At 38.1% G+C, this 21,466-nt stretch overlaps 1 long non-coding RNA gene across 6 annotated transcripts in view; it reads right to left on the bottom strand.

Annotated features, from left to right (window-relative positions):
• LOC108256418 (uncharacterized) overlaps window positions 1-21,466 on the bottom strand; it is a 90,797-nt gene that overhangs the window by 36,769 nt on the left and 32,562 nt on the right. The window lies entirely within an intron of this gene.

The raw sequence follows: 21,466 nt of genomic DNA, 5'->3' as shown, positions 1-21,466 counted from the left end.
TGAACACTGCATTCGGTTGTTACTTGCTAAAGTTATTGTCAGAAAAGAAAGAAATAAATATATATATATAGCAGCAGATTTTCCAGCCCTCTGTGCTAATCCATTAATACATTAAAATAACACCTGACCTAGCAGATGTGCTTCTCAATATCTTTCTACAGAAACTCAGCCCCTGAGAAAAGCCCAGAATGGACGGTTTTCATCGTGCTTATTAAAACACAATCCGCGCGTGGCTCACCTCCTGATGCTCATTTTTGAGTCAGGTGATCGCAGAACACGAGGGCTGAGAGAAAGCGTGCCCAGCTTTGCAAAGGTCAGCACTACAGGTGAAAGTGATTAACAGGCAGACTCTCTTAATCCACAGATGGAGAGAACTGGTCTCGCACAAATCCAAGGAGAGCCAACAGTAACAATGCTCAGCTGTGCTAAAGTTTGCACCAAAGATATTTGCCACAGCTTCCATCATTGATCCATCACCCATCTTCATCTAAGGCATTTGTCCGATGCCCTTATCCACTGCGACTTACATTTATCCTGTTTATACATCTGAGAAGTTAAGGGCCTTGCTCAAGGGCCCAGCAGTTGCAGCTTGGCAGTGCTGGGATTTCAACCCTCAACCTTACGATCAGTAGTCCAATGCCTTAACCACTGAGCTACCACTGCCCAGCCATGCCCATTTCTACATGTAGAAGGAAAGAAAATGATGCCCTGTCCCCATCTTAAATCAGACACGGCCACAAATGTAAAGCCACCGTAAACATTCAATAAATGTAAAATCAGTGCAGTTTTCTGTCTCTGCTTATGTCACTCTTTTACAATGTTTTGTTCATACTGCTAAGCCTTTAAATGGCTTTTTTTCCCCACCTGACACCAGCAGCTCAGCACACCAAAGTTTTTTCTCCAATATTTACTCTTCTCAAGTTTGAACAGTGATGTGGTGAAACAGTAAAAACAGGACATAGCACTCTCATGTTTGCTTAAGGACACACAAAGAATTGATAGGTTTAAACCAAACAAAACAAGAAAACCCACTTCCGAGCAGCATTCTTCCTGTCCGTCAAAAATCCTAAACCTGCACAACGGCCGACGGCAAAGAAATGAGAAACGCGAGTTCCTTTCGAGAAGCTTTCCGAATAAGCTTTGGCGAGCTTAGCTTCATAAATTACAGGAAAATTTAGATAGAATACCACACGGTTAAAAGAAAGCTCTCAGGAATTCTCTTGTCTCTTGTTCTAGTTTAGAAGGAAATGGCAGAAGAAGACATAGCTGAGGGTATAACAATTAAAATTACTTAATTGTAAAATAAGATGTACTTTTAAAAGAAAACTATGAATATTACTAATTCTGAATGTATGCTTAATTTCATCCACAGTCAGTCAGATACTAATCCTTTATAGTTAACACTAGATTTAAGGTTTACAATTTACTATTTGACCAAGGTGGAATTGTACTATGTACCTTCACCACAGTGTAGCTAAAATCACATCTATAAAGAGCTATTAGCTGGATGTGTCCACTCCTTTGGAAAACGAAAATATGTTGGTCTTGATCAAACGTCACACCCATCCATTTTAGCTTTGATGAACACGGCTAAGTGACTTCAAGGTATTTTGATCCTTACAGAGATTTATGGAGAAGAGATATTAAGGGGGGGTATATATACATATACATATATATATATATATATATATATATATATATATATATATATATATATATATATATATATATACATATATTAGTTTCTTCCTGCGCAGTGATAAGTCTGATAACTCCATGACAATTGAGGTTGGCTTAGACAAAGTTATGTGAAAAAGGGGATAGGGCAGGCTTTCACAGAAATATGTGCAGTATATTCAGTTCACAGCCTATGCTGTCTAAACTTGGTTTGGCTAATAATAATAATCATCATAATAATCACGCTTCCACCCTGTGTACATGTGTATGTTCTCCGCATGCTTAAGGGGTTTCCTCTGGTTGCTCTGCCTTCCTTCCCCAGTTCAAAGACACGCATTGTAGGCTGGCTGGCATTTCCAAATAGTCTGTAGTGTCTGAATGGATGTGTGAATGTGCCCTGTGATGGGTTTAACCTTGTGCCTGAAGTTCCCTGGGATAGGCTCCAGTAATAATAATAATAATAATAATAATAATAATAATAATAATAATAATAATAATAATTCTGCTAATGTGCTAATAGGTTCTGATACTCTAGCACTATATTCTTTACATGCTTGACACAGATAAAGGTTGTTATGAGAAATATGCAATCTATTCCTATTTTATTTATTTATTTATTTATTTATAATAAATATTTTTAGTAAAGAGTCCTTGATGCACTCTACAACTTACAGGGGTTTGTTAGATTTCTATTATTTTGATAACAGTAAAGATTATTGTTACAAAGGGCTAGACCACTAAAAATTGCAGTGAATGGATTTGGCTCAAGCACCTTACCACATGTGAAAAAGATTCAAAAACAGAAACCTAAAACTTGGTGAAGGTCTAACTGACCAGAAAATGGACTTTAAATAACAATAATGTAGGGTTTTGAGGACTAAATAAGCTGTATGCATCTAGGCTAGGCTGTTCTCCCACAACCATAATGGCACTTTATGGCTCTGCACTCTGCACTCCAAAAATACTAGAACAACCAAAGCAAACAACAGTGCTGGGTAAATACTGGACAGAACTAGATACTGCACAAAGGGGGGCATGGTGGCTTAGTCATTAGCATGGTTGCCTCACACCTGCAGGGTTGCCTCGCTCCTCCAGGGTTTGATACCTGCCTCCCTCCTGTTTGCATGGATCTTACATGTTCTTCCCATGCTCTGGGGGTTTTCTCCGGGTACTCTGGTTTCCTCCCCCTGTCCAAAGACATGCGTTTTTGACTGATTGGCATCCCTAAACTGTCTGTAGTGTGTGATTGTGCCCTGCGGTGGGTTGGTACCCCATCCAGGGTGTCCCACACCTTGTGCTCCAAGTCCCCTTGTGATAGGCTCCAGGCTTCCCATGATCCTGTGCAGGATAAGCAGTACAGAAAACAGATAGATAGATGGATGGATGGATAGATAGATACTGCACCATGTTACTGTCAGACCAATGAAGAAAAAAAATCAGCTTGAATTGCCAGTTGTCTAGCTTTTAGAATAGTAAAGCAATGTTGGCTTCTGTGTTTGCAGACAGGCTCAGCAAACACAGTGATTGGCCATTTGCATTGTCAGTCAAATGGCTTCTGGGAAAAGAGTGACTAGTTTAGTGATGAGACATACCATATTCAGTGAAAGATAAAATGTAAAAAGGAAACTAAGCAAATGTTTCACTGACAAAAAAACAAGTCCATACCAATGGCGTAATCCTCACACTCCTCATTCCTCACGTCCATAAGTGACTGAAGGAAAATGTATGTGAATGTGGAGAAAATACTGCCTGCGCAATACTGAATTGTTTCCTGGAATGTTACCAGGTTGTTGCTGTTTTTTACTGTAGAGTTTAGAACAATGGACTAAAAATTTTATTTCAGGGATTTCACGCCATGCTGGGTTGTGAGAGCAGTAGAGAGAGTGAGAGTGAGAGAGAGAGAGAGAGAGAGAGAGAGAGGAGCCTACATTTCCTTGTTCCTTGCTGGATTCCTATAAAGAGAAATCAATGTGATTTGTATGTGTTTTGATGAGGCCTTCGCTAAACGGCCTTGGCAAAGGAGGCCCTCTCTATTCATCCTTAAATTGTGTGAGCTGCGTTTCAGTGGGCCTCACATTCGTCACGGCTTCTCACAAAAACCCTTAGCAAAAAAGATACCCATTCACTTCCTGTGTGTATTCCGAAATTACACCAATCAGCTCAGTCTGTGGCTGTTATAACACTACCACTGAAATGCAATGATGTAATAAAGACACAAACATTTTACAATATATTTGTCTGGTTTGGTTTTGGAAGCTCCATCGCTAACAAGCCGCAAGAACAAACAGGGCAGCATCTATTATCTTCCAAAGACCTTTAGAGAAAAGACAAAGCAGCCGGAGATTCTTTTATCGCCCACACATCGTTAATTTGCCACATTAATAGGAGGGGTCAGGGGGTTCACAAACTTCCCACGCCTCAGTTCTCGAGACTCAAGCGAGCTGCAATTCTAGTACCAGAAAATATGACAAAAATATCTAATTTTAGAGTTGTCATCTAATCCCTTGGCCTTCTAACAATGCAAAAGTTAAACCACAGACAAACTGTGCTAATGAAAGGTGAGGCTGTGATGTAAAATGTCAGGAGTTTTGACAACTATTTCCAGTCTTCCATGTAATCAGAGGGGAATCCCCAGCCTACAAGCCATGTGTGCATCGTACCTCACCATTGTGCAGAGACGATAAGTGTTTAGTCAGAGAACAAATGAAGGATTGTTTAGTGCTTCCTCAAAAGCTACTGGAAAGTCATAGGTTGAGTTCTGTCTCGTTTCGGTCATGCGTCACATACCAGCGATACAGTGACAAACAATATACAACCTAGTGCCACTGTAAGAAAAACCTAATAGGTGTGAGAAAAAGGGCAATGGTAATGGGACAGTTTTCTACCAAAGGAAACCCTGCGATGTGACGCTCAAGTCTCATGAATTTAAACTGTGTAACCAGGCAGTGGCAGTTCTAGGAGAAGGGCCAGTTACCTCACTGCAGGGGGCACACTGCCTTAGTGGTCAGCACATTTGTGTCACACCACCAGGGTTGAGGTTTCGATTCGCCCTGTGTGCGTGGAGTTTGCATGTTGTCCCCGTGCTTCAGACGTTTCTAAACCCGGTCCAAAGACATGTGTTGTAGACTGATTGGCATTTTTCTAATTGTCTATAGTGTGTGAATGGGTGTGTGAGTGTGTGTGTGCGATTGTGCCTTGCTATGGGTCACAATCCAGGGAACCCCAATTGGCACTCCATCCAGTGTTTCCCCTGCCTTGTGCCCCAAGTTCCCTGGTATAGGCTTCAGGCTCCCTATGACCCCGTGTAGGATAAGCAGTACAAAAAATGGATGGATGGATGGATGTACTCAATGCATTGCAGATATTACAAGGAAAGACAATGTTCAAAATCATTTAACATGGTCAAAGACATTTAACATGTGTATGCATTCTTTTTCATTTACATTTTAATTGTATTCTGTATTCTACAGTTTCAAAAGTTTCTTGCTGATCTAGCTAGCTAGCAAATGTTATACACAAAGTTATACAAATGTGATATTTCAAATAACATCACATGCTTAGGTTAGAATTACACAACTTAATTACTATGCTTGAATAGATGGGTTAGTTTTAAAACTAATTTTGCTCACCCGTACTTCTATTGTATATACTGGGTTTTTTTGTTTGTTTGTTTGTTTTTTTCGCTGACTTGCTTGTTATTTTTCTTGATTCTCATTATTTTTCTCAGGCATTTATTTAGTTTTTTTTTTTGGAGTCCTGCTTTGGCACTGTATAATTACAGAAAATTAAATCAGGATAAATACGTAATAATGATTTCATTGAGTCTTGATGTCACAGGGCACCTCCCCAGAACCTCCTATGTATACTTTTTCATAATCCTTATTTATTTTTCGAGGATCAACTTGAAATACTTACTGGAAATAAAAGCAAGCAACTACAGATAATCTGTCCCAAATTCTCTAGCTTTGTGCAAATCAGTTACAATGTTTTTTTTTCATCCTGGTTCAACTGTATCTTCACAGAAAGATGCACCAAAATATCTCCATAGTCATTCCTTATACACAGCATATCCGAATACACGGTCAGATCATTAGGGAAAATCATAACGGCTGTAAATACCATTTTCCAGGTGGTGTTTTACCCTGTCTACCTCCAATTTAGTTTTTGCCAATTCCTGCCCATAGAGTGCGGCAAAAATTACATATTTTTGTAGAACAACCCAGAAGTTAGCAACACAATGGTTCATTCAACAAAAAGCCAGCATCACCCTGGTTAATTCAACAAAAAGCCAATAGGAGTTTTCCATTGGCTTTTGTATTACTGCAGAAAATAAGCTCTGTGCCAATAAACAATTATGATTCTTTCACGTTTTGTTCATCAAGATAATCTTCACAACTGAACACAACATTTGTGAACTTTGCAGCCTAAATACAATCGGCAGAAGTAAAAAGCTAAAAGTAGGCTATAAATAAAACTACACTACGGTCGCATGACTTCACAGTCACCACCACAAAGATATATTGCACTACAATTTGGGGAAAAAAACACTGCAATTGGAAAATACTATAAATTGGTAAATCTACAAGTTATAAAGTTTGAGTTGGAATAGTTTGCAAGAGTGTGAGTATAAACACATTGAGGATGTAGTAGATGAATTTTCTTTTTCCGCTGTGATGCCGTTTAATGTTCCCGATAACCTCTGTAGTCCCATTTAGCCACTTGTTAGCAACCACCTTTTTCCAAGACAGATAAAAGCTTAATAAAATCAACTAGTGGGGTTTTACCGATGAATTTTATGTCATAGAATAAAACATGAAAATATCTTGAGCTTGTGTTAACCACAGACCTTATTTCAGGCATTTAACCAAAAACTAGAAATCTGTGTAAACACGATGTCTGTGTGGAATGACGACAAAACTGCAGTTTGTAAACTCTAATCTCTGCACTGCTAAAATTTTACACTGGAAGTGAGCAGCAGCGAAATCTACTAATGTTACTACTAATGTATAGTCAATCTCAATATGAATTAATAACATTCAGTAAGTTAAGAAATCTTACTTTAATCTTCAGAATTTAGTTCATGTGTTAATGTTAATGGGAGTAATGTGTTTTCTGTTTATGAGACCAGTTACTGTGAAACAATAATTTTTATTTGCATTTCCTTCAGAATTGTGGAATTAATTATTATTAGTTTAAAAGAAGGCATAAAAGGCAGAACAATCGGAATCACTCTGAATAATCGGTTATGGGTATCGGCTGAGAAATTTAGCATCGGTGCATCTCTACCAAAAACCCATTCAAAAAACATTGATGGTTAGAATATTAGTTAACCACATTCTGTTTCTTTTGGGCTCATACAAAGAATATCACAAAACTTCTTTAGGATTGCCAGACTGGGCAGAACCACCCACCTTCCTCTGAATAAAATACTCTCGACCTGGTAATCATAATAGTTCAAGGTTGCATTTGAAGTTGGTGTTCAATGAACTGCACAATTACATTGTGTACTTGCACTACTAATATGTGTTATTATAATGCATGCGTACACCGTTGCACATTTACCTGCAAAACCTGAGCTGTAATATTGTATGTAATATTTAAATGCTAAATGGGGGGGGGGGGGGGGGGGGGGCGCATAAATGAACAATAATGTAATGGAGCAAAAAAAAAAACCTAAAAAGTATCCTTCCCCCCCATCAAGCACTTGATTTTTGGTTTCAGTTGTGATATTACATCTTGACATGGCCCATTGAAATAGCTACCAAAGGCAAACACGATGAGCTGTCAGCACCTCTGACAATGCAATTAACAGCAGCAAGGTCAAAAGATCAGTGACCTGAATCTACTGTTTTTCCATTATTGCTCCATACTTCAATATTGCACTGTAAAATTACATAAATTGCAGCAAGGCCCAACAAGTTAACTGACTAATATCACTCATCACAATACACAACACATTTTTACTTTAACAAAATTTATTTTAATAATCAGCCTTTTTGCTAACTCAACTCAACCAAGAGCCAGTATCTGTGTGTTGACCACCTCCTCTGGTTTGTATTTTCCTAACTAATTTCTACTTAGAAATCTCAGCAGGCCCATACTCACTATAACCAGTTAGAGGCATAGTTATTGCTTCATGGCAATGGCTGTTGTGGATATGCTAAAATACAGTTTTTTCCATTTGTCCCACCCTAGAGAAATAGAAGAGATCGTCTCTCACTCCAAAAATGTCTTTTTTTTCTTTATTTAACTACAAACTGCTTAAGAATCAGTAAAAAACTAATATATATATATATATATATATATATATATATATATATATATATATATATATATATATATATAAAAAAGTGATAAATCCATCAAATAGTGGAGTCAGAAAGTCGGATAAAGATGACAAAAAAGAGGCATTTAGGATTCACAGCATGTTAAAAAGATGCACTCTGAGACAGGGTAATTTTGTTGGCATTAGCACTGTCCCACTGAAGCACTGTACTAAGACACCTGTGGGGCAGAGCCATCAACATACACAGCGGTGGAGCCTAAAAACAGCTGGCTTTCAACTATTCAGTAATGTACTTCCATCTGTCCCCCAAATAATGCACACTCCCCTTCCTTTGAACCCTTTGAACACACTCCCCTCTGCCTACTTACCATTCAGAACTGAGGGACGAAAGAAAGCTAACCCTTTATCCAGAGAAATGACAATTATATCTGGCCTGCCACTGGGGGACAAGCTGCTAGCAGGGGGAAAGAGCAGCATCAATGAGACACAATGCCTGTTTGTCAGCGTGGTTAAGAGGCAGGACGCTGTGGACGTGATTCACAGAATCAGCTTCTGCTGTCTTTGGGCTAACTTGTCTGTAAAGTTCTAGTAACACTTGTTTTTGTTTGTCATCAAAACAGTTCCACATAACTATAATTTTGCAAACAGAACTTTCTTTAACACGTAAGATCCAACCTAGATGAAAGGCTAATTTTAGTAGTGATTTCATACAATATGTCCCAACTTGACTATAAATTATTTTATAAATACATTGGAAACATGGTACACAGTCAGTCAGAAAGCTGGATAAATCTCTACTTCTATTTTGTTACTGTTTATGTTTGGAAAGTTAGCTATCTTTCGAGCAACCTACTCTAAAGGGTTTGAAAGCAAGGAAGACTATGTGTGTGTGTGTGTATTTTATATATATATATATATATATATATATATATATATATATATATATATATATATATATATATATATATATATATATATATATATATATATATATATATATATATATATATATATATATATATAGTTGAAGCATTAGCCCACATTGCTTATTGACCTTGGCTATCCAAATGTTTTCATTTGGTATGTAATAATAATAATAATAATAATAATAATAATAATAAATTGTAATACACAATTCTGTAATTACAGTTTAATTTACTCATTCCGAATGCCAGTGCTACACTACACACACTGGCTATGGCTGACTACAAAATTATTTTACTAGGCATGCACGTATAACAGATAATCTTTGTCATAATTCTGTTGCTAGTCACTTTGCAACCTCTTTGCTATATCAGTCATACTATAACAGGACAGATCACCACCTGTCATAGCCAAAATATTGACCAGTTTTTTTGTTGTGAGCAATAGAGCAATGTTTTATAATCCATGTGTACAATGTGTTCCTGGAATGCATTGAACAAGCTAACTAGCTTAGTTTTTAGCTATGTTTTTAGCCAAGTCAATTCAGTTTCTGGGCATCCAAAACATAGGACTGGCAACACACTGGAGCTTTTATGAATTTATGATTTGTCCACCTCCGATATAGGATAGAAATTAATTTAGAAAATCTGTCAAATGTTCCCTCAATCTCATGTAAGTCACAAATAATAACATAGGCCCCTTTGTCACAACATTGTAAGAAGGCCTGCAAATTTCTAGTGTGATTACAGCTTTAAGCTGTTAGCTGCTAACTTCAGTGGGGATTCAGAATGGGTAAGAGTCACTTGCTGCCTAAATAGCTGCATGCAATAGACAAGAAAACAATGGCTCATCTGTGTGACGGTAAGAAAACTGAAAAGTATAAGGAAGATGAAATACAACGGGGAAGCGAGCATGCGAGTGCGGTTGGTGTGGTCAGCCAACGGTGGGATCCAGACACCCCTTTCTCACACCTTTATTGTGTGTGATGGTTTGCTGCAAGCCCAGTTCTTCTTCCCTAAAGACGGCAAGGCAGGGACCAAGACAAAAGCTCACATTGTTGTGCCACTTTCAGGTATGCTATGGTATGTACGTGTGCGATGTAAACTTCTCACTACAGTCCACACAGCCAGTTATCTACAGACAAAGACCCGATCATAATAAGCAGGTCATGTTCAATCTTCAGGAGTACATCTCCATTAACATCAACTGCAAATGTTCTTACATAATAAATTTGAAAGTTCAATTGAAAACTGTGCTTGCTTTAATTCATTGTACCAGGCCAAAACTTTAGAAATTCACTACACTACAAAGCAAGGGAATAACTAAACCAATGTAACTTCTAAATACTGATTTCCCTCTGATACATCACATGCTCTTGCATCCATCCATCCATCCATTATCTTTACTGCTTATCATATCCCAGGGTCATAGGGAGCCTGGGGCCTATCCCAGGGAACTCGGGGCACAAGGCACAGGACACCCTGGAGGGGGTGCCAACCCACTGCAGGGCACATTCCTGAAATAGCACACTGTGCTGGACTGATGTATTCCTGCCTTGACCCAGTCTTTCCAGGATAGGCTCTAGATTTACCACTACACTGACCAGGATAAAGTGGATACTGAAGATTGCATTAATAAGTGTAATACCATAGCATTTAGTCAGATTGTATTTTTTATAATTTGTGTATTAATCTGCATGCTTACTCTGCATATGCTTTGCAGATAAAAGATAATATTAAAAAGTAAATAAAGATATTCCACATCATTTTCATAAAATGTATTTACTTTTTTTTTTTTTTTTTTTTTTTAAAGTATCAAAAGGACACTTTTGGCTGTTCAGCCACATTTGACTTCCACATTTGACTTCAGCCACATCGTCATTCAACACATTTTCCCAGCCTGCCAGAGATGCATGCACACATAAATCCTGATAATATATTACATAATAAAGGTGTGTTTAAAAGCAGTCTGACCACTGTGCAAAAAACCCCCATAATATCCTATTAAAAATCCCACATGATTGATAGAGGTTATGTCTTTTTATCCTCTCTTCATCATCACATGGATTTGAGAGAGTGCACTGTGAGTTATGTTTGTTGGACTGACATGAGAGTGAATGCAGTCAAAAATGACAATAACAGTCATTGCATCAGAGAGCTCCTTTACAATATTTTGTTCACAGGGGCTACATGCAACATACACTTAATGCATTATGTCTGCTCTCCACAACTACAGTGGTGCTTGAAAGTTTGTGAATCTGCATAAACATGACCTAAAACATCAAATCCTAAAAGTAGATAAAGGGAACCCAATTAAACAAATAAGACAAAAGTATCATACTAATATTTATTTATTAAGGAAATGAACTGAATCACAAGAGAAAGTAGGTTATGCAGCAGGTCAGCGACCCTAAGCACACAAGTAATTTTTTACCAAAGAATGGTTAAAGTAGAATAAAGTTAATGCTTTGGAATGGCCAAGTCAAAGTCCTGACTTTACTCCAATAGAAACGTTGTTGAAGGACCTTAAGCAAGCAGTTCATTAAGGAAACACACCGACATCCCAGAGTCGAAACTGTTCTGAACTGAGGAACGGGATGAAATTCCTTTTTATGCCGATGTGAAGGACTGATCAACAGTTAGTCGAAACATTTAGTTGCTATTGCTGAACAAGGGGGTCATACCAGATACTGAAAGCAAAGGTTCACATACTTTTGCTACTCACAGATACAGCATGTAATATTGGATCGTTTTCCTCAATAAATAAGTGACCAAGTATACTATTTTTGTCTCACCAAACTGTTGTGTGGATTTGTAAGAAAAACAAATGTTGTGCTGTCTTGTGCATTTCTCTCGATCTATACATCTGTACATAAGTCAGTTTTCCTCCAGCATGTTTGTTACCGATTTACAGAGAGACCATTCATAAGTGGTGTTGTGTCTTTCAGCTCTGATGAATCAGAGCACCTTATTAAGACAACGGAACACTGCAGACATGTTTTGAAAGCTCTGCTAGGAGCAACAATGTGAATGGAAGTGTATTCAGTCTAACAGGAGGAATTTATTCTGGTTGGCTCTGTGATGACTTGTCTGCAACTTGAGTTCCAAGGCCTTATTGTTGGACATTTGGGGTTAATAAGGTGAGTATATTTACACTGTAAGTCTTCACTAAGCCCTCTCACTAGTGCTGGCACTCATGTTCATCCCTCTGTTCTCCCAGTAATTGGTTGTACAGTGCAGGAGATGTCAGATTTATTGCTTATTGTTTTGTGTGAGTGTGAACACATGCCTGAGGCAAACGCATAGTCATGCTCTCACCTGCATCAGCCTATCATTACACCCAGCACAGAGCCACCCCCGCACCCGGTCCACAAGCCTCAACACACACACACACACCCATCTGAAGGGGCCGACCATTTTGTTCCTTGTGCCCAGCCACTCGCGCAAACATTATTGCAATTATTGTCTTGTACCGACACCCACCCTAGTAACCACAAATACCTTTCTGCCTTTCTGCTATTATCTTCTTCTTTAGGTTGTTGTTTGCAGGTGATGACAGACAACTTTAATATACATAAATCAAAACCTTTTATTTCAACCTTCTTTGTGTGCAACATGTATGGACCTGTCTTGTAGCTAGACTGATCCTTGAGAAAATTGCAGAACTCCTGTCTTGCAGTGTGTGTGTGTGAGTGAGGGAGAGAGAGAGAGAGAGAGAGAGAGAGAGAGAGAGAGAGAGAGAGAGAGAGAGAGAGAGAGAGAGAGAGAGAGAGAGAGTGAGTGTGAGTGAGTGAGTGAGTGAGTGGGTGGGAGTTTCAAACTTAAACCAGGAATTGTTGTTAGGAGGCTGAAGGTTCAATCATTCAACATTGTACAAAGCAAATAGCTCCTCTATTTAATTCTTCCTTTTCACAACTATGCACAGAATGATAAGCTTCAGCCATGTTTAACTTTGATGAAATCGTCTGAACTGTATAGCAGAAGATTGTGGTTCAGGGCCCCCAAGGCATCCCTAAAGCATAGCCATGGGGTCTGTGATTTTTTTCCATGTAGTCACACATAATTTAGTGGTTAGTTATCACAACACAGTTGTATATTTAACATATTATACTGATTATTACTGATATAGTTATTAGCTTGTTTGAATGGTTATTTGAATTGGATGATTACACATCAATAACTGAAAAACAAGTAGCCAATAATTAATGTCAACCTGGAGCTAATGTGTTCTGTCCATGAAAAGTTCTAGAATAAAAAGATCTATGGCTCTACTAAATAAACAACATATTTATGTAATCTTTTAAAATAATGTTTATGAAATAAATCTGCACTGAGGGGTTCTGTGGAATTTATTTTACAGTAAAAGATGTTCCTGGACACAAAAAAGTTGGAGAACCCATGCTCTAGAGGTCCTTATGTATGTGCGTGTGTGTGCGTGCGCATGTGTTACACAATACTAATTATAATATTACAGAATTCTGATTAATATCAGAATATTGATGTAAATGTAAACGTAGCCACTGATTCTAAACTCTGAAAGGTGGGAGTCCCCACTTATTTCACTTCTGCATCATATCCATGAATTTATCATACAGACCTTATAAACTTCTTCCACAAGTTCAACATACAGTTGCAAAAATTATTTTGCCCAGGGATTCAAGGCATAGGATATAATTTTTAGAGCAGCACAAATGTCCACCCGTAGGAAGTAAGAGCACTGGATCAATAGAAATACTGTTCTTTTATAGGTTAAGTAAAATAAAAATACTTTTATTTCTTCACAATAGATATAAAACACAACTACAAAGCAAAGTTGGAACAGTGGAAATAAATGTGCTAGAATTCACAGGGCAGTGCTGTCTGGGAAATATTATTTCCCATTATTTATTTGTTCACCACTCCAATAAAGTCATGAGTATTTTGTTCCCACTTTAATCCCATTATCCAGCAAAATCTGTGTGTCGGGGGTGTATAATGTTTCTCCACTGTTTGCTTCGATCACTAAGGGGATGTGACTTCTGAAGTCCCTCTTCTGGGATTTGTCATAACAAGGGTGTGGTAAAAATGATTAAACGACAACCCTGGATCTCTTCTCACTTTGACTATTAGGCCAGTTACTTATAGTACACTCAAACATTTACAGTAATTTACTGTCAACAGAGTAAACTTACAGTAAATAAACGTAAAACATTTACAGTAAAGTAATGCAATATCTTTACAGGTAATTCCTTTTACAGTATATTGCTGTATGTTTCCAGCAATATTTTTGCAAGTAAAATACCGGTCAATATAAACACAATAAATAAATAAATAAATACAAAAACATAATCCAGTATAGGGCTGGGTGATAAAACGGTATCGGTATTTATTGACTGTACACATTTAACGGTAAAGACAGAAAAATTGTTCGGTACAACAATTGATAAAATGTAAGCAGAAGTGAAGTTTGGTTGTATAAATTACCCTCAAGTGTGCGCCATCCCTGGATCATAAACAGCCTAACATATGCCTTGATAAAGGAGTGTGCTATGAGCGACAGCCAATAACAAGTTGTGTATCTGTGGGGTTTGTATGTGCCATCACCATGTGACATCAGAACACACACGAAAATTAGTTCAGTGCCTACAAAGGAGATTGTGAAGAAAAAAGGACGTCAGCTCACTAGTGTGGCAGTTTATTTTTGCTTGTTTCTTTTCATCTGACCAACACCAGAACACCATTGTGTGTAAGCTTTACCCCCCCCAAAAAAAAACAAAAAAAAACGTCCGGGCCAATTACAGAGAAACAGGCTGCGAGAGACTTGTGCACTTGCAATGCGTGTGACTCAATAGCAGGCAAGGGAAGAAACCAGAGCACCAGGAGTCACATTCGGCGCTTGTTTGCCTTGATTGTTCTACGCTTACACTTTTGAATTGCACACATTTTGTTACATTTATTGAAGAAATTCAAGAGTTTCTTTAAAACTTATTTAATCTTCATACAAGATATAAGAGAAGATATCTGTTTAAATTCTATTTTGTTTTTGACTGTTAAAACTAAAATTATTTGTCGTTTGCCATAATAAAGTAGGTAAATAAAAAAAATATAGTGCTTAAATTCAAACCCTTTTTTTTTTTCTACTGGTCTTTGTTTAAAAAAGGTGAAAATTTATCAATAATTATCGATACCAAATGATATGAAACATTATATTGTGATACATTTTTTAGATGTACCGCCCAGCCCTAATCCAGTACATTTCCACATTTAGCTGAGGTAGAAAGTTAGGGTCTTGCACAAGAACCCAGCCATGGCAGCTTGGCAGTGCTGGGATTTGAACACATGACCTTCTGATCTGTAACTCAAAGCCTTAACCAACGATGCACAGACGAACATGTTCTCTAGCATATAAAGTTAAAGGTCGACACGGAGAATTTTTGCTATTCTCACCCTTTCCAAAAATGTAAGGTATCCCACTATGCATTGTGTTTTCTGGTATTTTACTGTAAACCAATGCACTGCTATAATTGCCTAATCATTTACGTGACCATTCTATACAATAATAAAACGGTACTTTGCTATGAAAATAAATACTTTAAAAAAAAATTCTGTACATTTTATTATTTATTTCAGTGTGACTCTAGTAGCACTATACATAAAAAACAAAATTTTTTTTCCATTTTCCTGTTGTAAATCTGATGTCGCCCTAATATAGCATTTTGGTTCAGTATCTCAGAAGCTCAATGATTCATGTTACTCTCTAAAATGGTACTTTATTTCACCACAGCACTACTGAATTCTCTATTCTGATTGGTCAGAAGGTATGGTCAGAAAATAGTCAGCTTATAATCGACAATTTATAATTATTTTCCTTCAACAACACACCCTGTCATGTTTGATATATAAACATGTTTTATTACTTACAGGTTTTTTTTTTTTTTTTTTTTTTTTACTTCTCCTAATGGTTAACAGAATAACCACTGATTATTTCTTATAAATACTTAATCTAAAAAAAAATAGGCAGAAGGCACATGTCATGGTTAATACATATTTATGCAGAAAGTGACATAGACTAGGCTACTCTGTTCTGTTTTCAGCAGTGATAATAGAAGCATCAGTACCATTTAGTGTAAATAAGAACGAGTCAGTCACTTTCCTGTTTAAAACAATACAGCCATTTGAACATTTTATGCAGCTTTGCGCACAGTTCTGTCCCACAGTGTCCTGTGTTGTAAGAGCCTTTAAAGAGAAGACGATTCTTTGATGTGGTATGAAGAACCACATGGGCAAATTGTCCCCCACCTGCTATCTTCTGGAAGAAAACTTCCCTGAAGTGTCCCTAGAGCTAAAAGCCACCCACTCAAGCAGATGTTCTTGTAACGCAGGTCTGTAAAGCGATGTGGGATCATGCTGTGGTCATGAATGCTCAACAGGCCCAGACATTAACAGTTCAATGCACTGAGACAGAAACTGCATAGAGGGACACTGCAGTGCAATTGCAATATCTACTGGGGAGTCGTATACCAACTATACATACTGTACATTCACCGAACACTTTAGGAACACCTGTACACCTACTCATTCACGCAATTGTCTAGTTCAGCCAATTATGTAGCAGCAGGGCAATGCATAAAATCATGCAGATACAGGCTAGAAGCTTGTTCATATCAACCAAAAGAATGGGGAAAAACATGTGTGCTCAGTATTCTTGACCATGGCATAAATGTTGGGGCCAGATGAGCTGGTTTGAATATTTCTATAACTGCCCACCAAAAGTGGGCAGTTGAAGACTTGAAAAACGGAGCCTGATCTGATGAATCTCAATTTTTGCTGAGGCACACAGATGGATTAGAATATGGCAGCAACAGCATGAATCAAGAGACTCAACCTGCCTTGTGTTAACAGTCCAGGCTGGTGGAGATGGTGTAATGGTGTGGGGAATGCTTTCTTGGCAAACTTTGGGCTTGTTAATACCAATCAATCGTCACTTTAATGCCACAGCCTATTTGAGTATTGGTGCCAACAATGTAAATCCCTTCATGGCCACAATTTACCCATCTTATAATGGCTACTTCCAGCATGATAATGCACCATGTCACAAAGCAAAAATCATCTCAAAGTGAGTGTATCACATTAAACATTTAAAGTCTTTTGGTCTTATGCATATGCAGAAGATGAAATGTTTTGAAATTGCGGTGGCAAGAACAGCTGATTGTACCAAAGTAGATTTTTGTTTTACAATTTTACTTGACTAAAATGTACTGCCTTTAAAACTACACAAACCAATTTGGCACATACAGTAGGAGATGACATGATAGCACTCTCCATCCCCATAAAATGTTAAATTAAGAGAATATCTTTTGAAAGAATGGTGTTCATTCCTCCAATACGATTCCAGAAACTTGTTGAATGTACTGTATATCAAGGTGCAGTGAAGTTATTCTGGCAGGTAGGGGTGCTTATTAAGTTTATGATGATCCTTTAATTTGTCACCTCTACACAGAACTGTGAGCAAACTGATACTTTCACATGCTCAGTGAGCTTGCTATTAAATTCACAATTTCCCCATTCCTGTACATTATTAAGGAATGTGTAATAATTAATTTCAGGATTCAAAGAAAGAGTAAGCAGATTTGTTAAAATAAGGAAAAACACAAATGAAGTGCATGAAGTCATTGTATCCCAGTCATAGTATGTTATTCGTATAGACAGCACGCTTGCTGTCATTCTCTGTGTGAGGCCTCTGATGTAGGCTCTCTGCGTTTTGGTCATAGCCGATAACTTTGTTTCATTGGCCGAATGCGCAGGCACAGAGGGAGTCTGGGAAACATCAGGATCAGGCACAGCCACATGGCATCCGACACTGGCTCCGTGCTTCATCGACGTACAACAATATACAACTGACAGGTTCATGCGCAAATACACTAACACACGCCCACACAGACACATTTATGGCATGCTCATGAGCCAGTTTGACAGGGCATGGGGGGTTTTTTTGTGTACAGGAAGGGCAAGGTTTGAACAAGCCTCATGTGCAGGCTTCTGGGGGACAACGATCTCAAATGGCCTTAGGTGCAGTCACACAATGGCTTAGACTGTCTGACTGCAATTAAGTCTGTTTGGGTTTTTTCCTTTTCTTGGTACAGTACATACAGCAATCAAAGTATAGTCATACCTCAACCTTTTGATGGCAGCATGCGCATCATGGGAAAAATGCATGACTGTCTCGTAGAGGTGTGCTGTCAGAATGGATCGACAGTCTCAGCATGGGCAGAAAGGGGCATGGGCTGAAATGAAGGCATGCGTTAACAAAGTGTACATATGCCATCTACCACCGCCCTACCTCCTCACCCCCCCCGCCACTCCAACCTTTCTCCGCACTATCTGAGATGAAAAGATGCCTTGTCTCTGAGCCTAATCCCACCCCATTTAGTCAACAAGTCTCGATTAAGCAGCAGCAATCATAACATCCCCCACACACGCCTGCAGCGATGGCCCACAGGTGTGTGAATAGTGCTCAAGAGGCAAACAAAAGATGACTTTTTATCGAGGTGTTGAAGGGCAGAGGAAGAAAATAGTTAGGGGTGGGATCTTGGAAGTATTCTGTCCATCTTCCCCAAGAGTGGCAGAGCTATAGAGACGATCGATAGGGTGTATTTTCCTTAATAGATATAGACCAATAAATCTCCCTGATTTTTAAGTTTCTAGTTCAGAGAAGCATTCAAGTGCTGCTCAAGAATTTGTTTTTTGTTATTTGTTGAATTTGTGAACACATGTAAATTCTCTATTAATGATCTCTTCTTGCTCCTACAATTAACCAGAAAAATCATGTTTAAAATGCAGTTTCCAAACTTTCACTTGAGCCCATGTCTTTATATTGCAACAAAGTGTAATTCAAATATTGTTGCAGAACTAGTCAGTTACCATTATAATTGTTTATTTATTGTTTTAAAACATGTAGAAACAATTGGAAAACTTTCCATCATTCAACTGATACACTGGTTTTTTTAGTGAATAAAAAGTGGAGAAAATATATTATTGCACATGCAACCTTGTTTTCCTGAAATTAGAAATATCCATTGTGGTTTTTTTTCTTTGTCATTTTCACCATCCAAATGCAAGTCTCATCCAAAATAAACTTTCATTCACACCCAAAATTTAACATCGCACAACTAATGTTACTGTAATTACAACACAGCTCAACAACTCATGGCGTGAGATAGAAGGTCAATAAACAAACAGTCTATTTGTTTTTTAGTGCTGTAACAGCCTGAAGGGAGGAAGTAGATCTGCTCGTGGACTGGAGCACTGAGAACAAACTTCACCTCAATGACAACAAGACTAAGGAACTGATCATTGACTTCAGGAAGCTGACAGTGGATCACAAATCTCTCTCAATCAATGGAACTGTTCTAGAGAGAGTTGACATTTTAAAGTTCCTCAGGGTTCACCTCTCATGGACCCTCCACATCTCCACATCCAGAGGACCCACACACTCCAACCACCACCTGTTTACACTGCTACCATCTGGCAGGATGTACCAGACTATTCAGTCACTCAGAGCCTGACTGACTTCTATCCCAGAGCTGTCAAGCTACTTGTTTTGAAATACTTTGAATTTCTAAAAAGTGGGCAAAAGTGTTTAAATTAATTGCGGTCACACAAAAATACCAAAGACGTACAAGTAAGTAGTGATAAATTACAACGATAACGAAAGCACACAGCTGTTTTTCATCTGTGTGCAGAAATAAAAGAGAACCAATTCAGCAGTGTAATAGGGTGGTTTAATGTTTGACTTTCACTATTTATTTTTAGTAACCACTTTTTCCAGGTTAGTGTCAAAGTCATGTTTCATCTTTCCTTTTTAAATTAAATCAAGAAAATTTTGTTTCTTTGTCTGTCCCAACAGTGCATGAGTGTCCTCAGTGTCCATATTTCTGTTCAAGTATATACAGATATAGCACTAAAACATGTCTCATCATCATCATCATCATCATCATCATTTATTCCACAAATATGCTTCCATTGCACTTGTTTACCATCTCATCATTTGATGGAACATTTCCCCCTGAGCCAAGTATAAATACTTTTTGTGATTTAGGCATTTATTTCCAGACAAATTTGCATAAAAGCCAAACATTTTAAGTTTGGTTTGTAGCAACACATGTCTGAATTTATATCAAGTCTTGACAGATCAGAATTTCAGCATGCATGGGCAGCATATTTGAATCAATTTCTGAAAACAACAAACAACAACAACAACAACAACAACAACAACAACTAAACAAAAAAAACAAAGATTTATCTCGTTCCTGCTAACAATTCATTGGTGGTTGTTGAACATTTTATAGCGGGACGAAGTAACCAACGAGGATGAAGGGAGAGAGAGAAAGATTCAGCAAGACTGCTTTAAACCAGCTGGGACACAGGAGCTAACTTGAGATCTCTTGCAATTCAGAGCAGGAAATGATCTTTGACATTGGAGTTGGGCTACTGTACTTACCCAATCACATAAGCCAACACTATAACCCTATCTGAAGGCCCTTCGAGGATACCTGCCATGCTTGAAGACCGGACGCAGGAAAGACACAGCCATTTAAGTCACCAGCCCCCAAAGCAGCAGGCCAGAGGTTTTGCGAACAATTTAAGGAGGCAGCAATGAAATGGATCCCCCCCAAAGCTGCTGGAAGTGGGCAGAAGCCACAGCTACAGCAGTGGAGTGCCAGCCAGTGAGGCGTGAGTACACATGGTTTGTATTTGGACCCATGTAGCATCAGGAAGAAAAGGAAACTTTTTGCTTCCCACTCCTGCAGAAGGGTGAGCCGCTCATCTTTTCCCCAAACCAACATTCACTTATACCCATCCTGAGGCCCCAGGAAAGGGTGAAATGCTATGCTTAATCTCACAAACTCATAAATATTAACAAGTATCCTATCTCTCTTCAAAACATCATTTAAACAACATTTAAAACATTAATTACTATTTCAGTAAACACTTGCTTCACTAATTCCAAAAATCATACAGTGAAGTAAAAGTCTCAAAGCCAAGTTTTGAGGTCAGCTAATCCACTAAACATGGTTGTTCACTGAATAGATCTGCCAATGATCCCCATTTAAATTTACGAAAATACTCGGTTTTTGTTTGTGGAAATTTATTAGATTGAATTCAGAGTATTAACAATATATTGGTGTCTGGTATATTTTTAAACCAGCCCAGTTTTGTGTAAAAACTGCATCCCTGGCAACTTTGTCATGTCAATAACTGACCAGTCTTCTGCTCCTCCTCCACTGAAAACTTTCAGACAGAATGAGAATGAGGCAGAATGGTTCCTGCCCTAATGAGTCTTTGATTAGTGCTTGTTGGTCCCATTTTTAACCACTAGGTGCGAAAATAACTCAAGGTAAATGGGCTACATGGGCCAGTGAGCATGCTTCCCTACGACTGTGTAACATCTAGAAAGGCATGCAAATTGATGTATCATTGGGTTCCATCTGTCAATCTGCAAACTTTTTAAAATTGTTGGTCACCCAAAGGAGGTATTTAGTATTTCGATAGAATTTTAAACATATGGGTTTGTGAATGACCATTTTAGGAATAGTAAAAT

Source organism: Ictalurus punctatus, chromosome 2 (assembly GCF_001660625.3).
Source record: "Ictalurus punctatus breed USDA103 chromosome 2, Coco_2.0, whole genome shotgun sequence".
Lineage (NCBI taxonomy): Eukaryota > Metazoa > Chordata > Actinopteri > Siluriformes > Ictaluridae > Ictalurus > Ictalurus punctatus.
The sequence above is the reverse complement of the archived record's forward strand: the minus strand, read 5'-3'. Positions and strand labels throughout refer to the sequence as shown.